This window comes from Pelobates fuscus, chromosome 1 (assembly GCF_036172605.1).
Source record: "Pelobates fuscus isolate aPelFus1 chromosome 1, aPelFus1.pri, whole genome shotgun sequence".
In the NCBI taxonomy this organism is placed as follows: Eukaryota; Metazoa; Chordata; class Amphibia; order Anura; family Pelobatidae; genus Pelobates; species Pelobates fuscus.
The window spans coordinates 464,481,064-464,504,752 of NC_086317.1; the positions used below are offsets into that span (position 1 = coordinate 464,481,064).

The 23,689-nt window shown below is 51.3% G+C and overlaps 9 non-coding genes and 14 pseudogenes across 9 annotated transcripts; all 23 read right to left on the bottom strand.

Annotated features, from left to right (window-relative positions):
* Positions 1–608: 608 nt before the first annotated feature.
* LOC134578550 (5S ribosomal RNA) lies at positions 609–727 on the bottom strand (annotated as a pseudogene).
* Positions 728–1,755: 1,028 nt separating this feature from the next.
* On the bottom strand, positions 1,756–1,874 carry LOC134577268 (5S ribosomal RNA). The gene has a single exon (XR_010085973.1). It is a non-coding gene; the product is annotated as a 5S ribosomal RNA (ribosomal RNA).
* Positions 1,875–2,665: 791 nt separating this feature from the next.
* On the bottom strand, positions 2,666–2,784 carry LOC134578557 (5S ribosomal RNA; annotated as a pseudogene).
* Positions 2,785–3,820: 1,036 nt separating this feature from the next.
* Positions 3,821–3,929, bottom strand: LOC134577766 (5S ribosomal RNA; annotated as a pseudogene).
* Positions 3,930–4,732: 803 nt separating this feature from the next.
* Positions 4,733–4,851, bottom strand: LOC134578560 (5S ribosomal RNA; annotated as a pseudogene).
* Positions 4,852–5,879: 1,028 nt separating this feature from the next.
* Positions 5,880–5,998, bottom strand: LOC134578688 (5S ribosomal RNA). Its single transcript, XR_010086120.1, has one exon. It is a non-coding gene; the product is annotated as a 5S ribosomal RNA (ribosomal RNA).
* A 783-nt stretch (positions 5,999–6,781) lies between these two features.
* On the bottom strand, positions 6,782–6,900 carry LOC134578567 (5S ribosomal RNA; annotated as a pseudogene).
* Positions 6,901–7,895: 995 nt separating this feature from the next.
* On the bottom strand, positions 7,896–8,015 carry LOC134579062 (5S ribosomal RNA; annotated as a pseudogene).
* A 787-nt stretch (positions 8,016–8,802) lies between these two features.
* LOC134578748 (5S ribosomal RNA) lies at positions 8,803–8,921 on the bottom strand (annotated as a pseudogene).
* Positions 8,922–9,945: 1,024 nt separating this feature from the next.
* LOC134577276 (5S ribosomal RNA) lies at positions 9,946–10,064 on the bottom strand. The gene has a single exon (XR_010085975.1). It is a non-coding gene; the product is annotated as a 5S ribosomal RNA (ribosomal RNA).
* Positions 10,065–10,855: 791 nt separating this feature from the next.
* Positions 10,856–10,974, bottom strand: LOC134578574 (5S ribosomal RNA; annotated as a pseudogene).
* A 1,052-nt stretch (positions 10,975–12,026) lies between these two features.
* LOC134577289 (5S ribosomal RNA) lies at positions 12,027–12,145 on the bottom strand. Its single transcript, XR_010085977.1, has one exon. It is a non-coding gene; the product is annotated as a 5S ribosomal RNA (ribosomal RNA).
* A 764-nt stretch (positions 12,146–12,909) lies between these two features.
* On the bottom strand, positions 12,910–13,028 carry LOC134578580 (5S ribosomal RNA; annotated as a pseudogene).
* A 1,015-nt stretch (positions 13,029–14,043) lies between these two features.
* On the bottom strand, positions 14,044–14,162 carry LOC134579148 (5S ribosomal RNA). Its single transcript, XR_010086160.1, has one exon. It is a non-coding gene; the product is annotated as a 5S ribosomal RNA (ribosomal RNA).
* Positions 14,163–14,922: 760 nt separating this feature from the next.
* Positions 14,923–15,041, bottom strand: LOC134578594 (5S ribosomal RNA; annotated as a pseudogene).
* Positions 15,042–16,065: 1,024 nt separating this feature from the next.
* On the bottom strand, positions 16,066–16,184 carry LOC134577560 (5S ribosomal RNA). Its single transcript, XR_010086044.1, has one exon. It is a non-coding gene; the product is annotated as a 5S ribosomal RNA (ribosomal RNA).
* A 787-nt stretch (positions 16,185–16,971) lies between these two features.
* LOC134578601 (5S ribosomal RNA) lies at positions 16,972–17,090 on the bottom strand (annotated as a pseudogene).
* Positions 17,091–18,108: 1,018 nt separating this feature from the next.
* Positions 18,109–18,227, bottom strand: LOC134573765 (5S ribosomal RNA). The gene has a single exon (XR_010085335.1). It is a non-coding gene; the product is annotated as a 5S ribosomal RNA (ribosomal RNA).
* Positions 18,228–19,026: 799 nt separating this feature from the next.
* On the bottom strand, positions 19,027–19,145 carry LOC134578605 (5S ribosomal RNA; annotated as a pseudogene).
* Positions 19,146–20,169: 1,024 nt separating this feature from the next.
* LOC134577339 (5S ribosomal RNA) lies at positions 20,170–20,288 on the bottom strand. The gene has a single exon (XR_010085988.1). It is a non-coding gene; the product is annotated as a 5S ribosomal RNA (ribosomal RNA).
* Positions 20,289–21,079: 791 nt separating this feature from the next.
* Positions 21,080–21,198, bottom strand: LOC134578610 (5S ribosomal RNA; annotated as a pseudogene).
* A 1,024-nt stretch (positions 21,199–22,222) lies between these two features.
* LOC134577295 (5S ribosomal RNA) lies at positions 22,223–22,341 on the bottom strand. The gene has a single exon (XR_010085978.1). It is a non-coding gene; the product is annotated as a 5S ribosomal RNA (ribosomal RNA).
* A 787-nt stretch (positions 22,342–23,128) lies between these two features.
* Positions 23,129–23,247, bottom strand: LOC134578615 (5S ribosomal RNA; annotated as a pseudogene).
* Between the last annotated feature and the right edge of the window lie 442 nt (positions 23,248–23,689).

The following is a 23,689-nucleotide window of genomic DNA, read 5'->3' on the forward strand; positions in this document are numbered from 1 at the left end:
TACTTCTATCCCTACACTCCTAAGTGACCTCCTTCCTTTACACTGCGCAGCTGCTGGCACTTAGGCGTCTCCTAGATCTGCTCGGAAATGCAATCCTAACCTCTGTCTCAGAGAAAGCTGGTGAGACTGCGCCGTGACGCACTTCGAAGCAACAGCGCACTGCAATAACTCTTGCTTCAACCCAAAATTGGCACGTGGCGTCTGCCTAGGATCCTTGCTCCTTGATCCTCTCTCCGCTTCGGACTGACAAGCTGCTGTCTGTTGTCACAGGGGTTTGTTGGCAACACAGGGGATGGTAGCCCTTTGAAAACCAATTTGCTAAAGATAGGCCACAAGTGCTGCTTTGGAAACGTTGCTCCACTACTCGGCTGTGCACACCGCTTGGCTACTTTAGCCTACAGCTAGCAGCGGCCTTTTCATTCCAGCGCTTTGGGGTGTAGAGTGAACCAGGCCCACGCTGCTGACAAAACATGCCCCTCGGTGCTGTTCGGGAGCCCAATCTTTCTGTCCCTCTCCTCTCCCTCTTCAGCAAAAGGGCACAAGACAGCAGGCCTCCACTGGCCATGCTCTGGGTCTGCGATGCAGTGAGAGCGCGAAAAGTGTTCGAATGCCTACAACACCTGGTATTCCGAGATGGTCTCCCATCACAGGTACTAACCAGGCCCAACCCTGCTTAGCTTCCGAGATCAGACGAGATCGGGCGCGCTAAGGGTGGTATGGCGTAGGCCACAGCAGGGCTTCCTTTACCTCCCCTTATCCTGCGCACAGGCTCCTTCCACCCGATGCCGCCTTTGTTGTTGCTGCTGCTGCTGCTGCTAGTGCTGGTTGCTTTTGTTCACTGCTGGAGCATGTGTCTTTCAGCCCGCCCGGTCCTTCTTGCTCAGTCTGTAGTGGCAGCGGCCTTTTAGGCGCCCCCTTTTCTTTTTGCCTCTTTCCTGCAGGCCGAGCCTGGGTCTGCCAACTTGTAGCTTCCTAGGTCTTTTAGGGGGAAAGCAAGCGAAGCCCTGTTGCCTCCAGTACTGTTAGGAACCAGTCTTGTCGGCGCGCATTACGTAATGCGGGCTAAAAGTGCTTGGGGCCCGCTGCTTGATTGGGCACATACACTTGCAAGCATCGCCCTTCTTTTGGATTGCTCAGCTGCTGGCGCAAATACGTCTCCCGTCTGCCCTGCCTTGCGGTCCTAGCATGTGCTTTAGAGGCTGTGCTGGTCGTTACGTGGTGCCCCGGCACTGCGTAGTAGTGGAGTATAGAAAGCCTTGCTTATGGCTTGCACTTAAATGTCACTTCTGCCTGCCATCCTGCAATGTATGTGTGGATAGATGGAAGTGAAATATCTGTACATTTCTCTTTTTTTGTTTTTTAAATGCTGCTTTTCTCTTGGACCGCGTCATATCCTATCACCAACCGCATTGATTTAGTTTTTTGTTGTTGCTGTGACCGACACTTTACCACCGTAACACTGACTTGTGCTTGCCCACTTCTCTCTATCCTGTATCACTCAAAGACATTGTATTGTTGCCTCGTTACTCGTGTCCAGAAACACGAGAGAAGGAAAAAGAAAAAGAAAGCGAGAGAGAAAGAAAGAAAGAAAGAAAGAAAGAAAGAAAGAAAAAAACGCCACACTGAAACGTAAAGCCAGAAAAGAAATGTGTGTTTAAAAAAAAAAAAAAAAAAAAAAAGAAATCCTCCGAATGAGTGAATGTGAAATTGCATAGCGTAGATCGCCCCCTGCTGGTAGGAGATCGAAAAAGCAAAAGCCTACAACACCTGGTATTCCCAGGCGGTCTCCCATCCAAGTACTAACCAGGCCCGACCCTGCTTAGCTTCCGAGATCAGACGAGATCGGGCGTGTTCAGGGTGGTATGGCCGTAGGCAGAAACTAGGCTCCTTTAACCTCCTCTAATTCTGTTCTTCAACACCCAGGCACCTACCTCCCTACCTCCCTCCCTCCCTCCCTCCCAGCTTCTTCATTTGCTGCTCTTGCAACTCACTGCTCAAAGGGCCCACTGACAAATGCGCTTGACGCCTACTTCTTACTTCTATCCCTACACTCCTAAGTGACCTCCTTCCTTTACACTGCGCAGCTGCTGGCACTTAGGCCTCTCCTAGATCTGCTCGGAAATGCAATCCTAACCTCTGTCTCAGAGAAAGCTGGTGAGACTGCGCCGTGACGCACTTCGAAGCAACAGCGCACTGCAATAACTCTTGCTTCAACCCAAAATTGGCACGTGGCGTCTGCCTAGGATCCTTGCTCCTTGATCCTCTCTCCGCTTCGGACTGACAAGCTGCTGTCTGTTGTCACAGGGGTTTGTTGGCAACACAGGGGATGGTAGCCCTTTGAAAACCAATTTGCTAAAGATAGGCCACAAGTGCTGCTTTGGAAACGTTGCTCCACTACTCGGCTGTGCACACCGCTTGGCTACTTTAGCCTACAGCTAGCAGCCGCCTTTTCATTCCAGCGCTTTGGGGTGTAGAGTGAACCAGGCCCACGCTGCTGACAAAACATGCCCCTCGCTGCTGACAAAACATGCCCCTCGGTGCTGTTCGGGAGCCCAATCTTTCTGTCCCTCTCCTCTACCTCTTCAGCAAAAGGGCACAAGACAGCAGGCCTCCACTGGCCATGCTCTGGGTCTGCGATGCAGTGAGAGCGCGAAAAGTGTTCGAATGCCTACAACACCTGGTATTCCGAGATGGTCTCCCATCACAGGTACTAACCAGGCCCAACCCTGCTTAGCTTCCGAGATCAGACGAGATCGGGCGCGCTAAGGGTGGTATGGCGTAGGCCACAGCAGGGCTTCCTTTACCTCCCCTTATCCTGCGCACAGGCTCCTTCCACCCGATGCCGCCTTTGTTGTTGCTGCTGCTGCTGCTGCTAGTGCTGGTTGCTTTTGTTCACTGCTGGAGCATGTGTCTTTCAGCCCGCCCGGTCCTTCTTGCTCAGTCTGTAGTGGCAGCGGCCTTTTAGGCGCCCCCTTTTCTTTTTGCCTCTTTCCTGCAGGCCGAGCCTGGGTCTGCCAACTTGTAGCTTCCTAGGTCTTTTAGGGGGAAAGCAAGCGAAGCCCTGTTGCCTCCAGTACTGTTAGGAACCAGTCTTGTCGGCGCGCATTACGTAATGCGGGCTAAAAGTGCTTGGGGCCCGCTGCTTGATTGGGCACATACACTTGCAAGCATCGCCCTTCTTTTGGATTGCTCAGCTGCTGGCGCAAATACGTCTCCCGTCTGCCCTGCCTTGCGGTCCTAGCATGTGCTTTAGAGGCTGTGCTGGTCGTTACGTGGTGCCCCGGCACTGCGTAGTAGTGGAGTATAGAAAGCCTTGCTTATGGCTTGCACTTAAATGTCACTTCTGCCTGCCATCCTGCAATGTATGTGTGGATAGATGGAAGTGAAATATCTGTACATTTCTCTTTTTTTGTTTTTTAAATGCTGCTTTTCTCTTGGACCGCGTCATATCCTATCACCAACCGCATTGATTTAGTTTTTTGTTGTTGCTGTGACCGACACTTTACCACCGTAACACTGACTTGTGCTTGCCCACTTCTCTCTATCCTGTATCACTCAAAGACATTGTATTGTTGCCTCGTTACTCGTGTCCAGAAACACGAGAGAAGGAAAAAGAAAAAGAAAGCGAGAGAGAAAGAAAGAAAGAAAGAAAGAAAGAAAGAAAGAAAGAAAGAAAGAAAGAAAAAAACGCCACACTGAAACGTAAAGCCAGAAAAGAAATGTGTGTTTTAAAAAAAAAAAAAAGAAATCCTCCGAATGAGTGAATGTGAAATTGCATAGCGTAGATCGCCCCCTGCTGGTAGGAGATCGAAAAAGCAAAAGCCTACAACACCTGGTATTCCCAGGCAGTCTCCCATCCAAGTACTAACCAGGCCCGACCCTGCTTAGCTTCCGAGATCAGGCGTGTTCAGGGTGGTATGGCCGTAGGCAGAAACTAGGCTCCTTTAACCTCCTCTTATTCTGTTCTTCAACACCCAGGCACCTACCTCCCTCCCTCCCTCCTTCCCTCCCTCCCTCCTTCCCTCCCAGCTTCTTCATTTGCTGCTCTTGCAACTCACTGCTCAAAGGGCCCACTGACAAATGCGCTTGACGCCTACTTCTTACTTCTATCCCTACACTCCTAAGTGACCTCCTTCCTTTACACTGCGCAGCTGCTGGCACTTAGGCGTCTCCTAGATCTGCTCGGAAATGCAATCCTAACCTCTGTCTCAGAGAAAGCTGGTGAGACTGCGCCGTGACGCACTTCGAAGCAACAGCGCACTGCAATAACTCTTGCTTCAACCCAAAATTGGCACGTGGCGTCTGCCTAGGATCCTTGCTCCTTGATCCTCTCTCTGCTTCGGACTGACAAGCTGCTGTCTGTTGTCACAGGGGTTTGTTGGCAACACAGGGGATGGTAGCCCTTTGAAAACCAATTTGCTAAAGATAGGCCACAAGTGCTGCTTTGGAAACGTTGCTCCACTACTCGGCTGTGCACACCGCTTGGCTACTTTAGCCTACAGCTAGCAGCGGCCTTTTCATTCCAGCGCTTTGGGGTGTAGAGTGAACCAGGCCCACGCTGCTGACAAAACATGCCCCACGCTGCTGACAAAACATGCCCCTCGGTGCTGTTCGGGAGCCCAATCTTTCTGTCCCTCTCCTCTCCCTCTTCAGCAAAAGGGCACAAGACAGCAGGCCTCCACTGGCCATGCTCTGGGTCTGCGATGCAGTGAGAGCGCGAAAAGTGTTTGAATGCCTACAACACCTGGTATTCCGAGATGGTCTCCCATCACAGGTACTAACCAGGCCCAACCCTGCTTAGCTTCCGAGATCAGACGAGATCGGGCGCGCTAAGGGTGGTATGGCGTAGGCCACAGCAGGGCTTCCTTTACCTCCCCTTATCCTGCGCACAGGCTCCTTCCACCCGATGCCGCCTTTGTTGTTGCTGCTGCTGCTGCTGCTAGTGCTGGTTGCTTTTGTTCACTGCTGGAGCATGTGTCTTTCAGCCCGCCCGGTCCTTCTTGCTCAGTCTGTAGTGGCAGCGGCCTTTTAGGCGCCCCCTTTTCTTTTTGCCTCTTTCCTGCAGGCCGAGCCTGGGTCTGCCAACTTGTAGCTTCCTAGGTCTTTTAGGGGGAAAGCAAGCGAAGCCCTGTTGCCTCCAGTACTGTTAGGAACCAGTCTTGTCGGCGCGCATTACGTAATGCGGGCTAAAAGTGCTTGGGGCCCGCTGCTTGATTGGGCACATACACTTGCAAGCATCGCCCTTCTTTTGGATTGCTCAGCTGCTGGCGCAAATACGTCTCCCGTCTGCCCTGCCTTGCGGTCCTAGCATGTGCTTTAGAGGCTGTGCTGGTCGTTACGTGGTGCCCCGGCACTGCGTAGTAGTGGAGTATAGAAAGCCTTGCTTATGGCTTGCACTTAAATGTCACTTCTGCCTGCCATCCTGCAATGTATGTGTGGATAGATGGAAGTGAAATATCTGTACATTTCTCTTTTTTTGTTTTTTAAATGCTGCTTTTCTCTTGGACCGCGTCATATCCTATCACCAACCGCATTGATTTAGTTTTTTGTTGTTGCTGTGACCGACACTTTACCACCGTAACACTGACTTGTGCTTGCCCACTTCTCTCTATCCTGTATCACTCAAAGACATTGTATTGTTGCCTCGTTACTCGTGTCCAGAAACACGAGAGAAGGAAAAAGAAAAAGAAAGCGAGAGAGAAAGAAAGAAAGAAAGAAAGAAAGAAAGAAAGAAAAAAACGCCACACTGAAACGTAAAGCCAGAAAAGAAATGTGTGTTTAAAAAAAAAAAAAAAAAAAAAAAGAAATCCTCCGAATGAGTGAATGTGAAATTGCATAGCGTAGATCGCCGCCTGCTGGTAGGAGATCGAAAAAGCAAAAGCCTACAACACCTGGTATTCCCAGGCGGTCTCCCATCCAAGTACTAACCAGGCCCAACCCTGCTTAGCTTCCGAGATCAGACGAGATCGGGCGTGTTCAGGGTGGTATGGCCGTAGGCAGAAACTAGGCTCCTTTAACCTCCTCTTATTCTGTTCTTCAACACCCAGGCACCTACCTCCCTCCCTCCCTCCCTCCCAGCTTCTTCATTTGCTGCTCTTGCAACTCACTGCTCAAAGGGCCCACTGACAAATGCGCTTGACGCCTACTTCTTACTTCTATCCCTACACTCCTAAGTGACCTCCTTCCTTTACAATGCGCAGCTGCTGGCACTTAGGCCTCTCCTAGATCTGCTCGGAAATGCAATCCTAACCTCTGTCTCAGAGAAAGCTGGTGAGACTGCGCCGTGACGCACTTCGAAGCAACAGCGCACTGCAATAACTCTTGCTTCAACCCAAAATTGGCACGTGGCGTCTGCCTAGGATCCTTGCTCCTTGATCCTCTCTCTGCTTCGGACTGACAAGCTGCTGTCTGTTGTCACAGGGGTTTGTTGGCAACACAGGGGATGGTAGCCCTTTGAAAACCAATTTGCTAAAGATAGGCCACAAGTGCTGCTTTGGAAACGTTGCTCCACTACTCGGCTGTGCACACCGCTTGGCTACTTTAGCCTACAGCTAGCAGCGGCCTTTTCATTCCAGCGCTTTGGGGTGTAGAGTGAACCAGGCCCACGCTGCTGACAAAACATGCCCCACGCTGCTGACAAAACATGCCCCTCGGTGCTGTTCGGGAGCCCAATCTTTCTGTCCCTCTCCTCTCCCTCTTCAGCAAAAGGGCACAAGACAGCAGGCCTCCACTGGCCATGCTCTGGGTCTGCGATGCAGTGAGAGCGCGAAAAGTGTTCGAATGCCTACAACACCTGGTATTCCGAGATGGTCTCCCATCACAGGTACTAACCAGGCCCAACCCTGCTTAGCTTCCGAGATCAGACGAGATCGGGCGCGCTAAGGGTGGTATGGCGTAGGCCACAGCAGGGCTTCCTTTACCTCCCCTTATCCTGCGCACAGGCTCCTTCCACCCGATGCCGCCTTTGTTGTTGCTGCTGCTGCTGCTGCTAGTGCTGGTTGCTTTTGTTCACTGCTGGAGCATGTGTCTTTCAGCCCGCCCGGTCCTTCTTGCTCAGTCTGTAGTGGCAGCGGCCTTTTAGGCGCCCCCTTTTCTTTTTGCCTCTTTCCTGCAGGCCGAGCCTGGGTCTGCCAACTTGTAGCTTCCTAGGTCTTTTAGGGGGAAAGCAAGCGAAGCCCTGTTGCCTCCAGTACTGTTAGGAACCAGTCTTGTCGGCGCGCATTACGTAATGCGGGCTAAAAGTGCTTGGGGCCCGCTGCTTGATTGGGCACATACACTTGCAAGCATCGCCCTTCTTTTGGATTGCTCAGCTGCTGGCGCAAATACGTCTCCCGTCTGCCCTGCCTTGCGGTCCTAGCATGTGCTTTAGAGGCTGTGCTGGTCGTTACGTGGTGCCCCGGCACTGCGTAGTAGTGGAGTATAGAAAGCCTTGCTTATGGCTTGCACTTAAATGTCACTTCTGCCTGCCATCCTGCAATGTATGTGTGGATAGATGGAAGTGAAATATCTGTACATTTCTCTTTTTTTGTTTTTTAAATGCTGCTTTTCTCTTGGACCGCGTCATATCCTATCACCAACCGCATTGATTTAGTTTTTTGTTGTTGCTGTGACCGACACTTTACCACCGTAACACTGACTTGTGCTTGCCCACTTCTCTCTATCCTGTATCACTCAAAGACATTGTATTGTTGCCTCGTTACTCGTGTCCAGAAACACGAGAGAAGGAAAAAGAAAAAGAAAGCGAGAGAGAAAGAAAGAAAGAAAGAAAGAAAGAAAGAAAGAAAAAAACGCCACACTGAAACGTAAAGCCAGAAAAGAAATGTGTGTTTAAAAAAAAAAAAAAAAAAAAAAAGAAATCCTCCGAATGAGTGAATGTGAAATTGCATAGCGTAGATCGCCCCCTGCTGGTAGGAGATCCCAGGCGGTCTCCCATCCAAGTACTAACCAGGCCCGACCCTGCTTAGCTTCCGAGATCAGACGAGATCGGGCGTGTTCAGGGTGGTATGGCCGTAGGCAGAAACTAGGCTCCTTTAACCTCCTCTTATTCTGTTCTTCAACACCCAGGCACCTACCTCCCTCCCTCCCTCCCTCCCTCCCAGCTTCTTCATTTGCTGCTCTTGCAACTCACTGCTCAAAGGGCCCACTGACAAATGCGCTTGACGCCTACTTCTTACTTCTATCCCTACACTCCTAAGTGACCTCCTTCCTTTACACTGCGCAGCTGCTGGCACTTAGGCCTCTCCTAGATCTGCTCGGAAATGCAATCCTAACCTCTGTCTCAGAGAAAGCTGGTGAGACTGCGCCGTGACGCACTTCGAAGCAACAGCGCACTGCAATAACTCTTGCTTCAACCCAAAATTGGCACGTGGCGTCTGCCTAGGATCCTTGCTCCTTGATCCTCTCTCCGCTTCGGACTGACAAGCTGCTGTCTGTTGTCACAGGGGTTTGTTGGCAACACAGGGGATGGTAGCCCTTTGAAAACCAATTTGCTAAAGATAGGCCACAAGTGCTGCTTTGGAAACGTTGCTCCACTACTCGGCTGTGCACACCGCTTGGCTACTTTAGCCTACAGCTAGCAGCCGCCTTTTCATTCCAGCGCTTTGGGGTGTAGAGTGAACCAGGCCCACGCTGCTGACAAAACATGCCCCACGCTGCTGACAAAACATGCCCCTCGGTGCTGTTCGGGAGCCCAATCTTTCTGTCCCTCTCCTCTCCCTCTTCAGCAAAAGGGCACAAGACAGCAGGCCTCCACTGGCCATGCTCTGGGTCTGCGATGCAGTGAGAGCGCGAAAAGTGTTCGAATGCCTACAACACCTGGTATTCCGAGATGGTCTCCCATCACAGGTACTAACCAGGCCCAACCCTGCTTAGCTTCTGAGATCAGATGAGATCGGGCGCGCTAAGGGTGGTATGGCGTAGGCCACAGCAGGGCTTCCTTTACCTCCCCTTATCCTGCGCACAGGCTCCTTCCACCCGATGCCGCCTTTGTTGTTGCTGCTGCTGCTGCTGCTAGTGCTGGTTGCTTTTGTTCACTGCTGGAGCATGTGTCTTTCAGCCCGCCCGGTCCTTCTTGCTCAGTCTGTAGTGGCAGCGGCCTTTTAGGCGCCCCCTTTTCTTTTTGCCTCTTTCCTGCAGGCTGAGCCTGGGTCTGCCAACTTGTAGCTTCCTAGGTCTTTTAGGGGGAAAGCAAGCGAAGCCCTGTTGCCTCCAGTACTGTTAGGAACCAGTCTTGTCGGCGCGCATTACGTAATGCGGGCTAAAAGTGCTTGGGGCCCGCTGCTTGATTGGGCACATACACTTGCAAGCATCGCCCTTCTTTTGGATTGCTCAGCTGCTGGCGCAAATACGTCTCCCGTCTGCCCTGCCTTGCGGTCCTAGCATGTGCTTTAGAGGCTGTGCTGGTCGTTACGTGGTGCCCCGGCACTGCGTAGTAGTGGAGTATAGAAAGCCTTGCTTATGGCTTGCACTTAAATGTCACTTCTGCCTGCCATCCTGCAATGTATGTGTGGATAGATGGAAGTGAAATATCTGTACATTTCTCTTTTTTTGTTTTTTAAATGCTGCTTTTCTCTTGGACCGCGTCATATCCTATCACCAACCGCATTGATTTAGTTTTTTGTTGTTGCTGTGACCGACACTTTACCACCGTAACACTGACTTGTGCTTGCCCACTTCTCTCTATCCTGTATCACTCAAAGACATTGTATTGTTGCCTCGTTACTCGTGTCCAGAAACACGAGAGAAGGAAAAAGAAAAAGAAAGCGAGAGAGAAAGAAAGAAAGAAAGAAAGAAAGAAAGAAAGAAAAAAACGCCACACTGAAACGTAAAGCCAGAAAAGAAATGTGTGTTTTAAAAAAAAAAAAAAAAAAGAAATCCTCCGAATGAGTGAATGTGAAATTGCATAGCGTAGATCGCCCCCTGCTGGTAGGAGATCGAAAAAGCAAAAGCCTACAACACCTGGTATTCCCAGGCGGTCTCCCATCCAAGTACTAACCAGGCCCGACCCTGCTTAGCTTCCGAGATCAGACGAGATCGGGCGTGTTCAGGGTGGTATGGCCGTAGGCAGAAACTAGGCTCCTTTAACCTCCTCTTATTCTGTTCTTCAACACCCAGGCACCTACCTCCCTCCCTCCCTCCCTCCCTCCCTCCCAGCTTCTTCATTTGCTGCTCTTGCAACTCACTGCTCAAAGGGCCCACTGACAAATGCGCTTGACGCCTACTTCTTACTTCTATCCCTACACTCCTAAGTGACCTCCTTCCTTTACACTGCGCAGCTGCTGGCACTTAGGCCTCTCCTAGATCTGCTCGGAAATGCAATCCTAACCTCTGTCTCAGAGAAAGCTGGTGAGACTGCGCCGTGACGCACTTCGAAGCAACAGCGCACTGCAATAACTCTTGCTTCAACCCAAAATTGGCACGTGGCGTCTGCCTAGGATCCTTGCTCCTTGATCCTCTCTCCGCTTCGGACTGACAAGCTGCTGTCTGTTGTCACAGGGGTTTGTTGGCAACACAGGGGATGGTAGCCCTTTGAAAACCAATTTGCTAAAGATAGGCCACAAGTGCTGCTTTGGAAACGTTGCTCCACTACTCGGCTGTGCACACCGCTTGGCTACTTTAGCCTACAGCTAGCAGCCGCCTTTTCATTCCAGCGCTTTGGGGTGTAGAGTGAACCAGGCCCACGCTGCTGACAAAACATGCCCCACGCTGCTGACAAAACATGCCCCTCGGTGCTGTTCGGGAGCCCAATCTTTCTGTCCCTCTCCTCTCCCTCTTCAGCAAAAGGGCACAAGACAGCAGGCCTCCACTGGCCATGCTCTGGGTCTGCGATGCAGTGAGAGCGCGAAAAGTGTTCGAATGCCTACAACACCTGGTATTCCGAGATGGTCTCCCATCACAGGTACTAACCAGGCCCAACCCTGCTTAGCTTCCGAGATCAGACGAGATCGGGCGCGCTAAGGGTGGTATGGCGTAGGCCACAGCAGGGCTTCCTTTACCTCCCCTTATCCTGCGCACAGGCTCCTTCCACCCGATGCCGCCTTTGTTGTTGCTGCTGCTGCTGCTGCTAGTGCTGGTTGCTTTTGTTCACTGCTGGAGCATGTGTCTTTCAGCCCGCCCGGTCCTTCTTGCTCAGTCTGTAGTGGCAGCGGCCTTTTAGGCGCCCCCTTTTCTTTTTGCCTCTTTCCTGCAGGCCGAGCCTGGGTCTGCCAACTTGTAGCTTCCTAGGTCTTTTAGGGGGAAAGCAAGCGAAGCCCTGTTGCCTCCAGTACTGTTAGGAACCAGTCTTGTCGGCGCGCATTACGTAATGCGGGCTAAAAGTGCTTGGGGCCCGCTGCTTGATTGGGCACATACACTTGCAAGCATCGCCCTTCTTTTGGATTGCTCAGCTGCTGGCGCAAATACGTCTCCCGTCTGCCCTGCCTTGCGGTCCTAGCATGTGCTTTAGAGGCTGTGCTGGTCGTTACGTGGTGCCCCGGCACTGCGTAGTAGTGGAGTATAGAAAGCCTTGCTTATGGCTTGCACTTAAATGTCACTTCTGCCTGCCATCCTGCAATGTATGTGTGGATAGATGGAAGTGAAATATCTGTACATTTCTCTTTTTTTGTTTTTTAAATGCTGCTTTTCTCTTGGACCGCGTCATATCCTATCACCAACCGCATTGATTTAGTTTTTTGTTGTTGCTGTGACCGACACTTTACCACCGTAACACTGACTTGTGCTTGCCCACTTCTCTCTATCCTGTATCACTCAAAGACATTGTATTGTTGCCTCGTTACTCGTGTCCAGAAACACGAGAGAAGGAAAAAGAAAAAGAAAGCGAGAGAGAAAGAAAGAAAGAAAGAAAGAAAGAAAGAAAGAAAGAAAGAAAGAAAGAAAGAAAGAAAGAAAAAAACGCCACACTGAAACGTAAAGCCAGAAAAGAAATGTGTGTTTTAAAAAAAAAAAAAAAAAAGAAATCCTCCGAATGAGTGAATGTGAAATTGCATAGCGTAGATCGCCCCCTGCTGGTAGGAGATCGAAAAAGCAAAAGCCTACAACACCTGGTATTCCCAGGCGGTCTCCCATCCAAGTACTAACCAGGCCCGACCCTGCTTAGCTTCCGAGATCAGACGAGATCGGGCGTGTTCAGGGTGGTATGGCCGTAGGCAGAAACTAGGCTCCTTTAACCTCCTCTTATTCTGTTCTTCAACACCCAGGCACCTACCTCCCTCCCTCCCTCCCTCCCTCCCAGCTTCTTCATTTGCTGCTCTTGCAACTCACTGCTCAAAGGGCCCACTGACAAATGCGCTTGACGCCTACTTCTTACTTCTATCCCTACACTCCTAAGTGACCTCCTTCCTTTACACTGCGCAGCTGCTGGCACTTAGGCCTCTCCTAGATCTGCTCGGAAATGCAATCCTAACCTCTGTCTCAGAGAAAGCTGGTGAGACTGCGCCGTGACGCACTTCGAAGCAACAGCGCACTGCAATAACTCTTGCTTCAACCCAAAATTGGCACGTGGCGTCTGCCTAGGATCCTTGCTCCTTGATCCTCTCTCCGCTTCGGACTGACAAGCTGCTGTCTGTTGTCACAGGGGTTTGTTGGCAACACAGGGGATGGTAGCCCTTTGAAAACCAATTTGCTAAAGATAGGCCACAAGTGCTGCTTTGGAAACGTTGCTCCACTACTCGGCTGTGCACACCGCTTGGCTACTTTAGCCTACAGCTAGCAGCCGCCTTTTCATTCCAGCGCTTTGGGGTGTAGAGTGAACCAGGCCCACGCTGCTGACAAAACATGCCCCTCGGTGCTGTTCGGGAGCCCAATCTTTCTGTCCCTCTCCTCTCCCTCTTCAGCAAAAGGGCACAAGACAGCAGGCCTCCACTGGCCATGCTCTGGGTCTGCGATGCAGTGAGAGCGCGAAAAGTGTTTGAATGCCTACAACACCTGGTATTCCGAGATGGTCTCCCATCACAGGTACTAACCAGGCCCAACCCTGCTTAGCTTCCGAGATCAGACGAGATCGGGCGCGCTAAGGGTGGTATGGCGTAGGCCACAGCAGGGCTTCCTTTACCTCCCCTTATCCTGCGCACAGGCTCCTTCCACCCGATGCCGCCTTTGTTGTTGCTGCTGCTGCTGCTGCTAGTGCTGGTTGCTTTTGTTCACTGCTGGAGCATGTGTCTTTCAGCCCGCCCGGTCCTTCTTGCTCAGTCTGTAGTGGCAGCGGCCTTTTAGGCGCCCCCTTTTCTTTTTGCCTCTTTCCTGCAGGCCGAGCCTGGGTCTGCCAACTTGTAGCTTCCTAGGTCTTTTAGGGGGAAAGCAAGCGAAGCCCTGTTGCCTCCAGTACTGTTAGGAACCAGTCTTGTCGGCGCGCATTACGTAATGCGGGCTAAAAGTGCTTGGGGCCCGCTGCTTGATTGGGCACATACACTTGCAAGCATCGCCCTTCTTTTGGATTGCTCAGCTGCTGGCGCAAATACGTCTCCCGTCTGCCCTGCCTTGCGGTCCTAGCATGTGCTTTAGAGGCTGTGCTGGTCGTTACGTGGTGCCCCGGCACTGCGTAGTAGTGGAGTATAGAAAGCCTTGCTTATGGCTTGCACTTAAATGTCACTTCTGCCTGCCATCCTGCAATGTATGTGTGGATAGATGGAAGTGAAATATCTGTACATTTCTCTTTTTTTGTTTTTTAAATGCTGCTTTTCTCTTGGACCGCGTCATATCCTATCACCAACCGCATTGATTTAGTTTTTTGTTGTTGCTGTGACCGACACTTTACCACCGTAACACTGACTTGTGCTTGCCCACTTCTCTCTATCCTGTATCACTCAAAGACATTGTATTGTTGCCTCGTTACTCGTGTCCAGAAACACGAGAGAAGGAAAAAGAAAAAGAAAGCGAGAGAGAAAGAAAGAAAGAAAGAAAGAAAAAAACGCCACACTGAAACGTAAAGCCAGAAAAGAAATGTGTGTTTAAAAAAAAAAAAAAAAAAAAAAGAAATCCTCCGAATGAGTGAATGTGAAATTGCATAGCGTAGATCGCCCCCTGCTGGTAGGAGATCGAAAAAGCAAAAGCCTACAACACCTGGTATTCCCAGGCGGTCTCCCATCCAAGTACTAACCAGGCCCAACCCTGCTTAGCTTCCGAGATCAGACGAGATCGGGCGTGTTCAGGGTGGTATGGCCGTAGGCAGAAACTAGGCTCCTTTAACCTCCTCTTATTCTGTTCTTCAACACCCAGGCACCTACCTCCCTCCCTCCCTCCCTCCCAGCTTCTTCATTTGCTGCTCTTGCAACTCACTGCTCAAAGGGCCCACTGACAAATGCGCTTGACGCCTACTTCTTACTTCTATCCCTACACTCCTAAGTGACCTCCTTCCTTTACACTGCGCAGCTGCTGGCACTTAGGCCTCTCCTAGATCTGCTCGGAAATGCAATCCTAACCTCTGTCTCAGAGAAAGCTGGTGAGACTGCGCCGTGACGCACTTCGAAGCAACAGCGCACTGCAATAACTCTTGCTTCAACCCAAAATTGGCACGTGGCGTCTGCCTAGGATCCTTGCTCCTTGATCCTCTCTCTGCTTCGGACTGACAAGCTGCTGTCTGTTGTCACAGGGGTTTGTTGGCAACACAGGGGATGGTAGCCCTTTGAAAACCAATTTGCTAAAGATAGGCCACAAGTGCTGCTTTGGAAACGTTGCTCCACTACTCGGCTGTGCACACCGCTTGGCTACTTTAGCCTACAGCTAGCAGCGGCCTTTTCATTCCAGCGCTTTGGGGTGTAGAGTGAACCAGGCCCACGCTGCTGACAAAACATGCCCCTCGGTGCTGTTCGGGAGCCCAATCTTTCTGTCCCTCTCCTCTCCCTCTTCAGCAAAAGTGCACAAGACAGCAGGCCTCCACTGGCCATGCTCTGGGTCTGCGATGCAGTGAGAGCGCGAAAAGTGTTCGAATGCCTACAACACCTGGTATTCCGAGATGGTCTCCCATCACAGGTACTAACCAGGCCCAACCCTGCTTAGCTTCCGAGATCAGACGAGATCGGGCGCGCTAAGGGTGGTATGGCGTAGGCCACAGCAGGGCTTCCTTTACCTCCCCTTATCCTGCGCACAGGCTCCTTCCACCCGATGCCGCCTTTGTTGTTGCTGCTGCTGCTGCTGCTAGTGCTGGTTGCTTTTGTTCACTGCTGGAGCATGTGTCTTTCAGCCCGCCCGGTCCTTCTTGCTCAGTCTGTAGTGGCAGCGGCCTTTTAGGCGCCCCCTTTTCTTTTTGCCTCTTTCCTGCAGGCCGAGCCTGGGTCTGCCAACTTGTAGCTTCCTAGGTCTTTTAGGGGGAAAGCAAGCGAAGCCCTGTTGCCTCCAGTACTGTTAGGAACCAGTCTTGTCGGCGCGCATTACGTAATGCGGGCTAAAAGTGCTTGGGGCCCGCTGCTTGATTGGGCACATACACTTGCAAGCATCGCCCTTCTTTTGGATTGCTCAGCTGCTGGCGCAAATACGTCTCCCGTCTGCCCTGCCTTGCGGTCCTAGCATGTGCTTTAGAGGCTGTGCTGGTCGTTACGTGGTGCCCCGGCACTGCGTAGTAGTGGAGTATAGAAAGCCTTGCTTATGGCTTGCACTTAAATGTCACTTCTGCCTGCCATCCTGCAATGTATGTGTGGATAGATGGAAGTGAAATATCTGTACATTTCTCTTTTTTTGTTTTTTAAATGCTGCTTTTCTCTTGGACCGCGTCATATCCTATCACCAACCGCATTGATTTAGTTTTTTGTTGTTGCTGTGACCGACACTTTACCACCGTAACACTGACTTGTGCTTGCCCACTTCTCTCTATCCTGTATCACTCAAAGACATTGTATTGTTGCCTCGTTACTCGTGTCCAGAAACACGAGAGAAGGAAAAAGAAAAAGAAAGCGAGAGAGAAAGAAAGAAAGAAAGAAAGAAAGAAAGAAAAAAACGCCACACTGAAACGTAAAGCCAGAAAAGAAATGTGTGTTTAAAAAAAAAAAAAAAAAAAAAAAGAAATCCTCCGAATGAGTGAATGTGAAATTGCATAGCGTAGATCGCCCCCTGCTGGTAGGAGATCGAAAAAGCAAAAGCCTACAACACCTGGTATTCCCAGGCGGTCTCCCATCCAAGTACTAACCAGGCCCGACCCTGCTTAGCTTCCGAGATCAGACGAGATTGGGCGTGTTCAGGGTGGTATGGCCGTAGGAAGAAACTAGGCTCCTTTAACCTCCTCTTATTCTGTTCTTCAACACCCAGGCACCTACCTACCTCCCTCCCTCCCTCCCTCCCAGCTTCTTCATTTGCTGCTCTTGCAACTCACTGCTCAAAGGGCCCACTGACAAATGCGCTTGACGCCTACTTCTTACTTCTATCCCTACACTCCTAAGTGACCTCCTTCCTTTACACTGCGCAGCTGCTGGCACTTAGGCGTCTCCTAGATCTGCTCGGAAATGCAATCCTAACCTCTGTCTCAGAGAAAGCTGGTGAGACTGCGCCGTGACGCACTTCGAAGCAACAGCGCACTGCAATAACTCTTGCTTCAACCCAAAATTGGCACGTGGCGTCTGCCTAGGATCCTTGCTCCTTGATCCTCTCTCTGCTTCGGACTGACAAGCTGCTGTCTGTTGTCACAGGGGTTTGTTGGCAACACAGGGGATGGTAGCCCTTTGAAAACCAATTTGCTAAAGATAGGCCACAAGTGCTGCTTTGGAAACGTTGCTCCACTACTCGGCTGTGCACACCGCTTGGCTACTTTAGCCTACAGCTAGCAGCGGCCTTTTCATTCCAGCGCTTTGGGGTGTAGAGTGAACCAGGCCCACGCTGCTGACAAAACATGCCCCACGCTGCTGACAAAACATGCCCCTCGGTGCTGTTCGGGAGCCCAATCTTTCTGTCCCTCTCCTCTCCCTCTTCAGCAAAAGGGCACAAGACAGCAGGCCTCCACTGGCCATGCTCTGGGTCTGCGATGCAGTGAGAGCGCGAAAAGTGTTCGAATGCCTACAACACCTGGTATTCCGAGATGGTCTCCCATCACAGGTACTAACCAGGCCCAACCCTGCTTAGCTTCCGAGATCAGACGAGATCGGGCGCGCTAAGGGTGGTATGGCGTAGGCCACAGCAGGGCTTCCTTTACCTCCCCTTATCCTGCGCACAGGCTCCTTCCACCCGATGCCGCCTTTGTTGTTGCTGCTGCTGCTGCTGCTGCTAGTGCTGGTTGCTTTTGTTCACTGCTGGAGCATGTGTCTTTCAGCCCGCCCGGTCCTTCTTGCTCAGTCTGTAGTGGCAGCGGCCTTTTAGGCGCCCCCTTTTCTTTTTGCCTCTTTCCTGCAGGCCGAGCCTGGGTCTGCCAACTTGTAGCTTCCTAGGTCTTTTAGGGGGAAAGCAAGCGAAGCCCTGTTGCCTCCAGTACTGTTAGGAACCAGTCTTGTCGGCGCGCATTACGTAATGCGGGCTAAAAGTGCTTGGGGCCCGCTGCTTGATTGGGCACATACACTTGCAAGCATCGCCCTTCTTTTGGATTGCTCAGCTGCTGGCGCAAATACGTCTCCCGTCTGCCCTGCCTTGCGGTCCTAGCATGTGCTTTAGAGGCTGTGCTGGTCGTTACGTGGTGCCCCGGCACTGCGTAGTAGTGGAGTATAGAAAGCCTTGCTTATGGCTTGCACTTAAATGTCACTTCTGCCTGCCATCCTGCAATGTATGTGTGGATAGATGGAAGTGAAATATCTGTACATTTCTCTTTTTTTGTTTTTTAAATGCTGCTTTTCTCTTGGACCGCGTCATATCCTATCACCAACCGCATTGATTTAGTTTTTTGTTGTTGCTGTGACCGACACTTTACCACCGTAACACTGACTTGTGCTTGCCCACTTCTCTCTATCCTGTATCACTCAAAGACATTGTATTGTTGCCTCGTTACTCGTGTCCAGAAACACGAGAGAAGGAAAAAGAAAAAGAAAGCGAGAGAGAAAGAAAGAAAGAAAGAAAGAAAGAAAAAAACGCCACACTGAAACGTAAAGCCAGAAAAGAAATGTGTGTTTAAAAAAAAAAAAAAAAAAGAAATCCTCCGAATGAGTGAATGTGAAATTGCATAGCGTAGATCGCCCCCTGCTGGTAGGAGATCGAAAAAGCAAAAGCCTACAACACCTGGTATTCCCAGGCGGTCTCCCATCCAAGTACTAACCAGGCCCGACCCTGCTTAGCTTCCGAGATCAGATGAGATCGGGCGTGTTCAGGGTGGTATGGCCGTAGGCAGAAACTAGGCTCCTTTAACCTCCTCTTATTCTGTTCTTCAACACCCAGGCACCTACCTCCCTCCCTCCCTCCCTCCCTCCCTCCCTCCCTCCCAGCTTCTTCATTTGCTGCTCTTGCAACTCACTGCTCAAAGGGCCCACTGACAAATGCGCTTGACGCCTACTTCTTACTTCTATCCCTACACTCCTAAGTGACCTCCTTCCTTTACACTGCGCAGCTGCTGGCACTTAGGCCTCTCCTAGATCTGCTCGGAAATGCAATCCTAACCTCTGTCTCAGAGAAAGCTGGTGAGACTGCGCCGTGACGCACTTCGAAGCAACAGCGCACTGCAATAACTCTTGCTTCAACCCAAAATTGGCACGTGGCGTCTGCCTAGGATCCTTGCTCCTTGATCCTCTCTCTGCTTCGGACTGACAAGCTGCTGTCTGTTGTCACAGGGGTTTGTTGGCAACACAGGGGATGGTAGCCCTTTGAAAACCAATTTGCTAAAGATAGGCCACAAGTGCTGCTTTGGAAACGTTGCTCCACTACTCGGCTGTGCACACCGCTTGGCTACTTTAGCCTACAGCTAGCAGCGGCCTTTTCATTCCAGCGCTTTGGGGTGTAGAGTGAACCAGGCCCACGCTGCTGACAAAACATGCCCCACGCTGCTGACAAAACATGCCCCTCGGTGCTGTTCGGGAGCCCAATCTTTCTGTCCCTCTCCTCTCCCTCTTCAGCAAAAGGGCACAAGACAGCAGGCCTCCACTGGCCATGCTCTGGGTCTGCGATGCAGTGAGAGCGCGAAAAGTGTTCGAATGCCTACAACACCTGGTATTCCGAGATGGTCTCCCATCACAGGTACTAACCAGGCCCAACCCTGCTTAGCTTCCGAGATCAGACGAGATCGGGCGCGCTAAGGGTGGTATGGCGTAGGCCACAGCAGGGCTTCCTTTACCTCCCCTTATCCTGCGCACAGGCTCCTTCCACCCGATGCCGCCTTTGTTGTTGCTGCTGCTGCTGCTGCTAGTGCTGGTTGCTTTTGTTCACTGCTGGAGCATGTGTCTTTCAGCCCGCCCGGTCCTTCTTGCTCAGTCTGTAGTGGCAGCGGCCTTTTAGGCGCCCCCTTTTCTTTTTGCCTCTTTCCTGCAGGCCGAGCCTGGGTCTGCCAACTTGTAGCTTCCTAGGTCTTTTAGGGGGAAAGCAAGCGAAGCCCTGTTGCCTCCAGTACTGTTAGGAACCAGTCTTGTCGGCGCGCATTACGTAATGCGGGCTAAAAGTGCTTGGGGCCCGCTGCTTGATTGGGCACATACACTTGCAAGCATCGCCCTTCTTTTGGATTGCTCAGCTGCTGGAGCAAATACGTCTCCCGTCTGCCCTGCCTTGCGGTCCTAGCATGTGCTTTAGAGGCTGTGCTGGTCGTTACGTGGTGCCCCGGCACTGCGTAGTAGTGGAGTATAGAAAGCCTTGCTTATGGCTTGCACTTAAATGTCACTTCTGCCTGCCATCCTGCAATGTATGTGTGGATAGATGGAAGTGAAATATCTGTACATTTCTCTTTTTTTGTTTTTTAAATGCTGCTTTTCTCTTGGACCGCGTCATATCCTATCACCAACCGCATTGATTTAGTTTTTTGTTGTTGCTGTGACCGACACTTTACCACCGTAGCACTGACTTGTGCTTGCCCACTTCTCTCTATCCTGTATCACTCAAAGACATTGTATTGTTGCCTCGTTACTCGTGTCCAGAAACACGAGAGAAGGAAAAAGAAAAAGAAAGCGAGAGAGAAAGAAAGAAAGAAAGAAAGAAAGAAAGAAAAAAACGCCACACTGAAACGTAAAGCCAGAAAAGAAATGTGTGTTTAAAAAAAAAAAAAAAAAAAAAAAGAAATCCTCCGAATGAGTGAATGTGAAATTGCATAGCGTAGATCGCCCCCTGCTGGTAGGAGATCGAAAAAGCAAAAGCCTACAACACCTGGTATTCCCAGGCGGTCTCCCATCCAAGTACTAACCAGGCCCGACCCTGCTTAGCTTCCGAGATCAGACGAGATCGGGCGTGTTCAGGGTGGTATGGCCATAGGCAGAAACTAGGCTCCTTTAACCTCCTCTTATTCTGTTCTTCAACACCCAGGCACCTACCTCCCTCCCTCCCTCCCTCCCTCCCTCCCAGCTTCTTCATTTGCTGCTCTTGCAACTCACTGCTCAAAGGGCCCACTGACAAATGCGCTTGACGCCTACTTCTTACTTCTATCCCTACACTCCTAAGTGACCTCCTTCCTTTACACTGCGCAGCTGCTGGCACTTAGGCGTCTCCTAGATCTGCTCGGAAATGCAATCCTAACCTCTGTCTCAGAGAAAGCTGGTGAGACTGCGCCGTGACGCACTTCGAAGCAACAGCGCACTGCAATAACTCTTGCTTCAACCCAAAATTGGCACGTGGCGTCTGCCTAGGATCCTTGCTCCTTGATCCTCTCTCTGCTTCGGACTGACAAGCTGCTGTCTGTTGTCACAGGGGTTTGTTGGCAACACAGGGGATGGTAGCCCTTTGAAAACCAATTTGCTAAAGATAGGCCACAAGTGCTGCTTTGGAAACGTTGCTCCACTACTCGGCTGTGCACACCGCTTGGCTACTTTAGCCTACAGCTAGCAGCGGCCTTTTCATTCCAGCGCTTTGGGGTGTAGAGTGAACCAGGCCCACGCTGCTGACAAAACATGCCCCACGCTGCTGACAAAACATGCCCCTCGGTGCTGTTCGGGAGCCCAATCTTTCTGTCCCTCTCCTCTCCCTCTTCAGCAAAAGGGCACAAGACAGCAGGCCTCCACTGGCCATGCTCTGGGTCTGCGATGCAGTGAGAGCGCGAAAAGTGTTCGAATGCCTACAACACCTGGTATTCCGAGATGGTCTCCCATCACAGGTACTAACCAGGCCCAACCCTGCTTAGCTTCCGAGATCAGACGAGATCGGGCGCGCTAAGGGTGGTATGGCGTAGGCCACAGCAGGGCTTCCTTTACCTCCCCTTATCCTGCGCACAGGCTCCTTCCACCCGATGCCGCCTTTGTTGTTGCTGCTGCTGCTGCTGCTAGTGCTGGTTGCTTTTGTTCACTGCTGGAGCATGTGTCTTTCAGCCCGCCCGGTCCTTCTTGCTCAGTCTGTAGTGGCAGCGGCCTTTTAGGCGCCCCCTTTTCTTTTTGCCTCTTTCCTGCAGGCCGAGCCTGGGTCTGCCAACTTGTAGCTTCCTAGGTCTTTTAGGGGGAAAGCAAGCGAAGCCCTGTTGCCTCCAGTACTGTTAGGAACCAGTCTTCTCGGCGCGCATTACGTAATGCGGGCTAAAAGTGCTTGGGGCCCGCTGCTTGATTGGGCACATACACTTGCAAGCATCGCCCTTCTTTTGGATTGCTCAGCTGCTGGCGCAAATACGTCTCCCGTCTGCCCTGCCTTGCGGTCCTAGCATGTGCTTTAGAGGCTGTGCTGGTCGTTACGTGGTGCCCCGGCACTGCGTAGTAGTGGAGTATAGAAAGCCTTGCTTATGGCTTGCACTTAAATGTCACTTCTGCCTGCCATCCTGCAATGTATGTGTGGATAGATGGAAGTGAAATATCTGTACATTTCTCTTTTTTTGTTTTTTAAATGCTGCTTTTCTCTTGGACCGCGTCATATCCTATCACCAACCGCATTGATTTAGTTTTTTGTTGTTGCTGTGACCGACACTTTACCACCGTAACACTGACTTGTGCTTGCCCACTTCTCTCTATCCTGTATCACTCAAAGACATTGTATTGTTGCCTCGTTACTCGTGTCCAGAAACACGAGAGAAGGAAAAAGAAAAAGAAAGCGAGAGAGAAAGAAAGAAAGAAAGAAAGAAAGAAAGAAAAAAACGCCACACTGAAACGTAAAGCCAGAAAAGAAATGTGTGTTTAAAAAAAAAAAAAAAAAAAAAAAGAAATCCTCCGAATGAGTGAATGTGAAATTGCATAGCGTAGATCGCCCCCTGCTGGTAGGAGATCGAAAAAGCAAAAGCCTACAACACCTGGTATTCCCAGGCGGTCTCCCATCCAAGTACTAACCAGGCCCGACCCTGCTTAGCTTCCGAGATCAGACGAGATCGGGCGTGTTCAGGGTGGTATGGCCGTAGGCAGAAACTAGGCTCCTTTAACCTCCTCTTATTCTGTTCTTCAACACCCAGGCACCTCCCTCCCTCCCTCCCTCCCTCCCTCCCAGCTTCTTCATTTGCTGCTCTTGCAACTCACTGCTCAAAGGGCCCACTGACAAATGCGCTTGACGCCTACTTCTTACTTCTATCCCTACACTCCTAAGTGACCTCCTTCCTTTACACTGCGCAGCTGCTGGCACTTAGGCGTCTCCTAGATCTGCTCGGAAATGCAATCCTAACCTCTGTCTCAGAGAAAGCTGGTGAGACTGCGCCGTGACGCACTTCGAAGCAACAGCGCACTGCAATAACTCTTGCTTCAACCCAAAATTGGCACGTGGCGTCTGCCTAGGATCCTTGCTCCTTGATCCTCTCTCTGCTTCGGACTGACAAGCTGCTGTCTGTTGTCACAGGGGTTTGTTGGCAACACAGGGGATGGTAGCCCTTTGAAAACCAATTTGCTAAAGATAGGCCACAAGTGCTGCTTTGGAAACGTTGCTCCACTACTCGGCTGTGCACACCGCTTGGCTACTTTAGCCTACAGCTAGCAGCGGCCTTTTCATTCCAGCGCTTTGGGGTGTAGAGTGAACCAGGCCCACGCTGCTGACAAAACATGCCCCACGCTGCTGACAAAACATGCCCCTCGGTGCTGTTCGGGAGCCCAATCTTTCTGTCCCTCTCCTCTCCCTCTTCAGCAAAAGGGCACAAGACAGCAGGCCTCCACTGGCCATGCTCTGGGTCTGCGATGCAGTGAGAGCGCGAAAAGTGTTCGAATGCCTACAACACCTGGTATTCCGAGATGGTCTCCCATCACAGGTACTAACCAGGCCCAACCCTGCTTAGCTTCCGAGATCAGACGAGATCGGGCGCGCTAAGGGTGGTATGGCGTAGGCCACAGCAGGGCTTCCTTTACCTCCCCTTATCCTGCGCACAGGCTCCTTCCACCCGATGCCGCCTTTGTTGTTGCTGCTGCTGCTGCTGCTAGTGCTGGTTGCTTTTGTTCACTGCTGGAGCATGTGTCTTTCAGCCCGCCCGGTCCTTCTTGCTCAGTCTGTAGTGGCAGCGGCCTTTTAGGCGCCCCCTTTTCTTTTTGCCTCTTTCCTGCAGGCCGAGCCTGGGTCTGCCAACTTGTAGCTTCCTAGGTCTTTTAGGGGGAAAGCAAGCGAAGCCCTGTTGCCTCCAGTACTGTTAGGAACCAGTCTTGTCGGCGCGCATTACGTAATGCGGGCTAAAAGTGCTTGGGGCCCGCTGCTTGATTGGGCACATACACTTGCAAGCATCGCCCTTCTTTTGGATTGCTCAGCTGCTGGCGCAAATACGTCTCCCGTCTGCCCT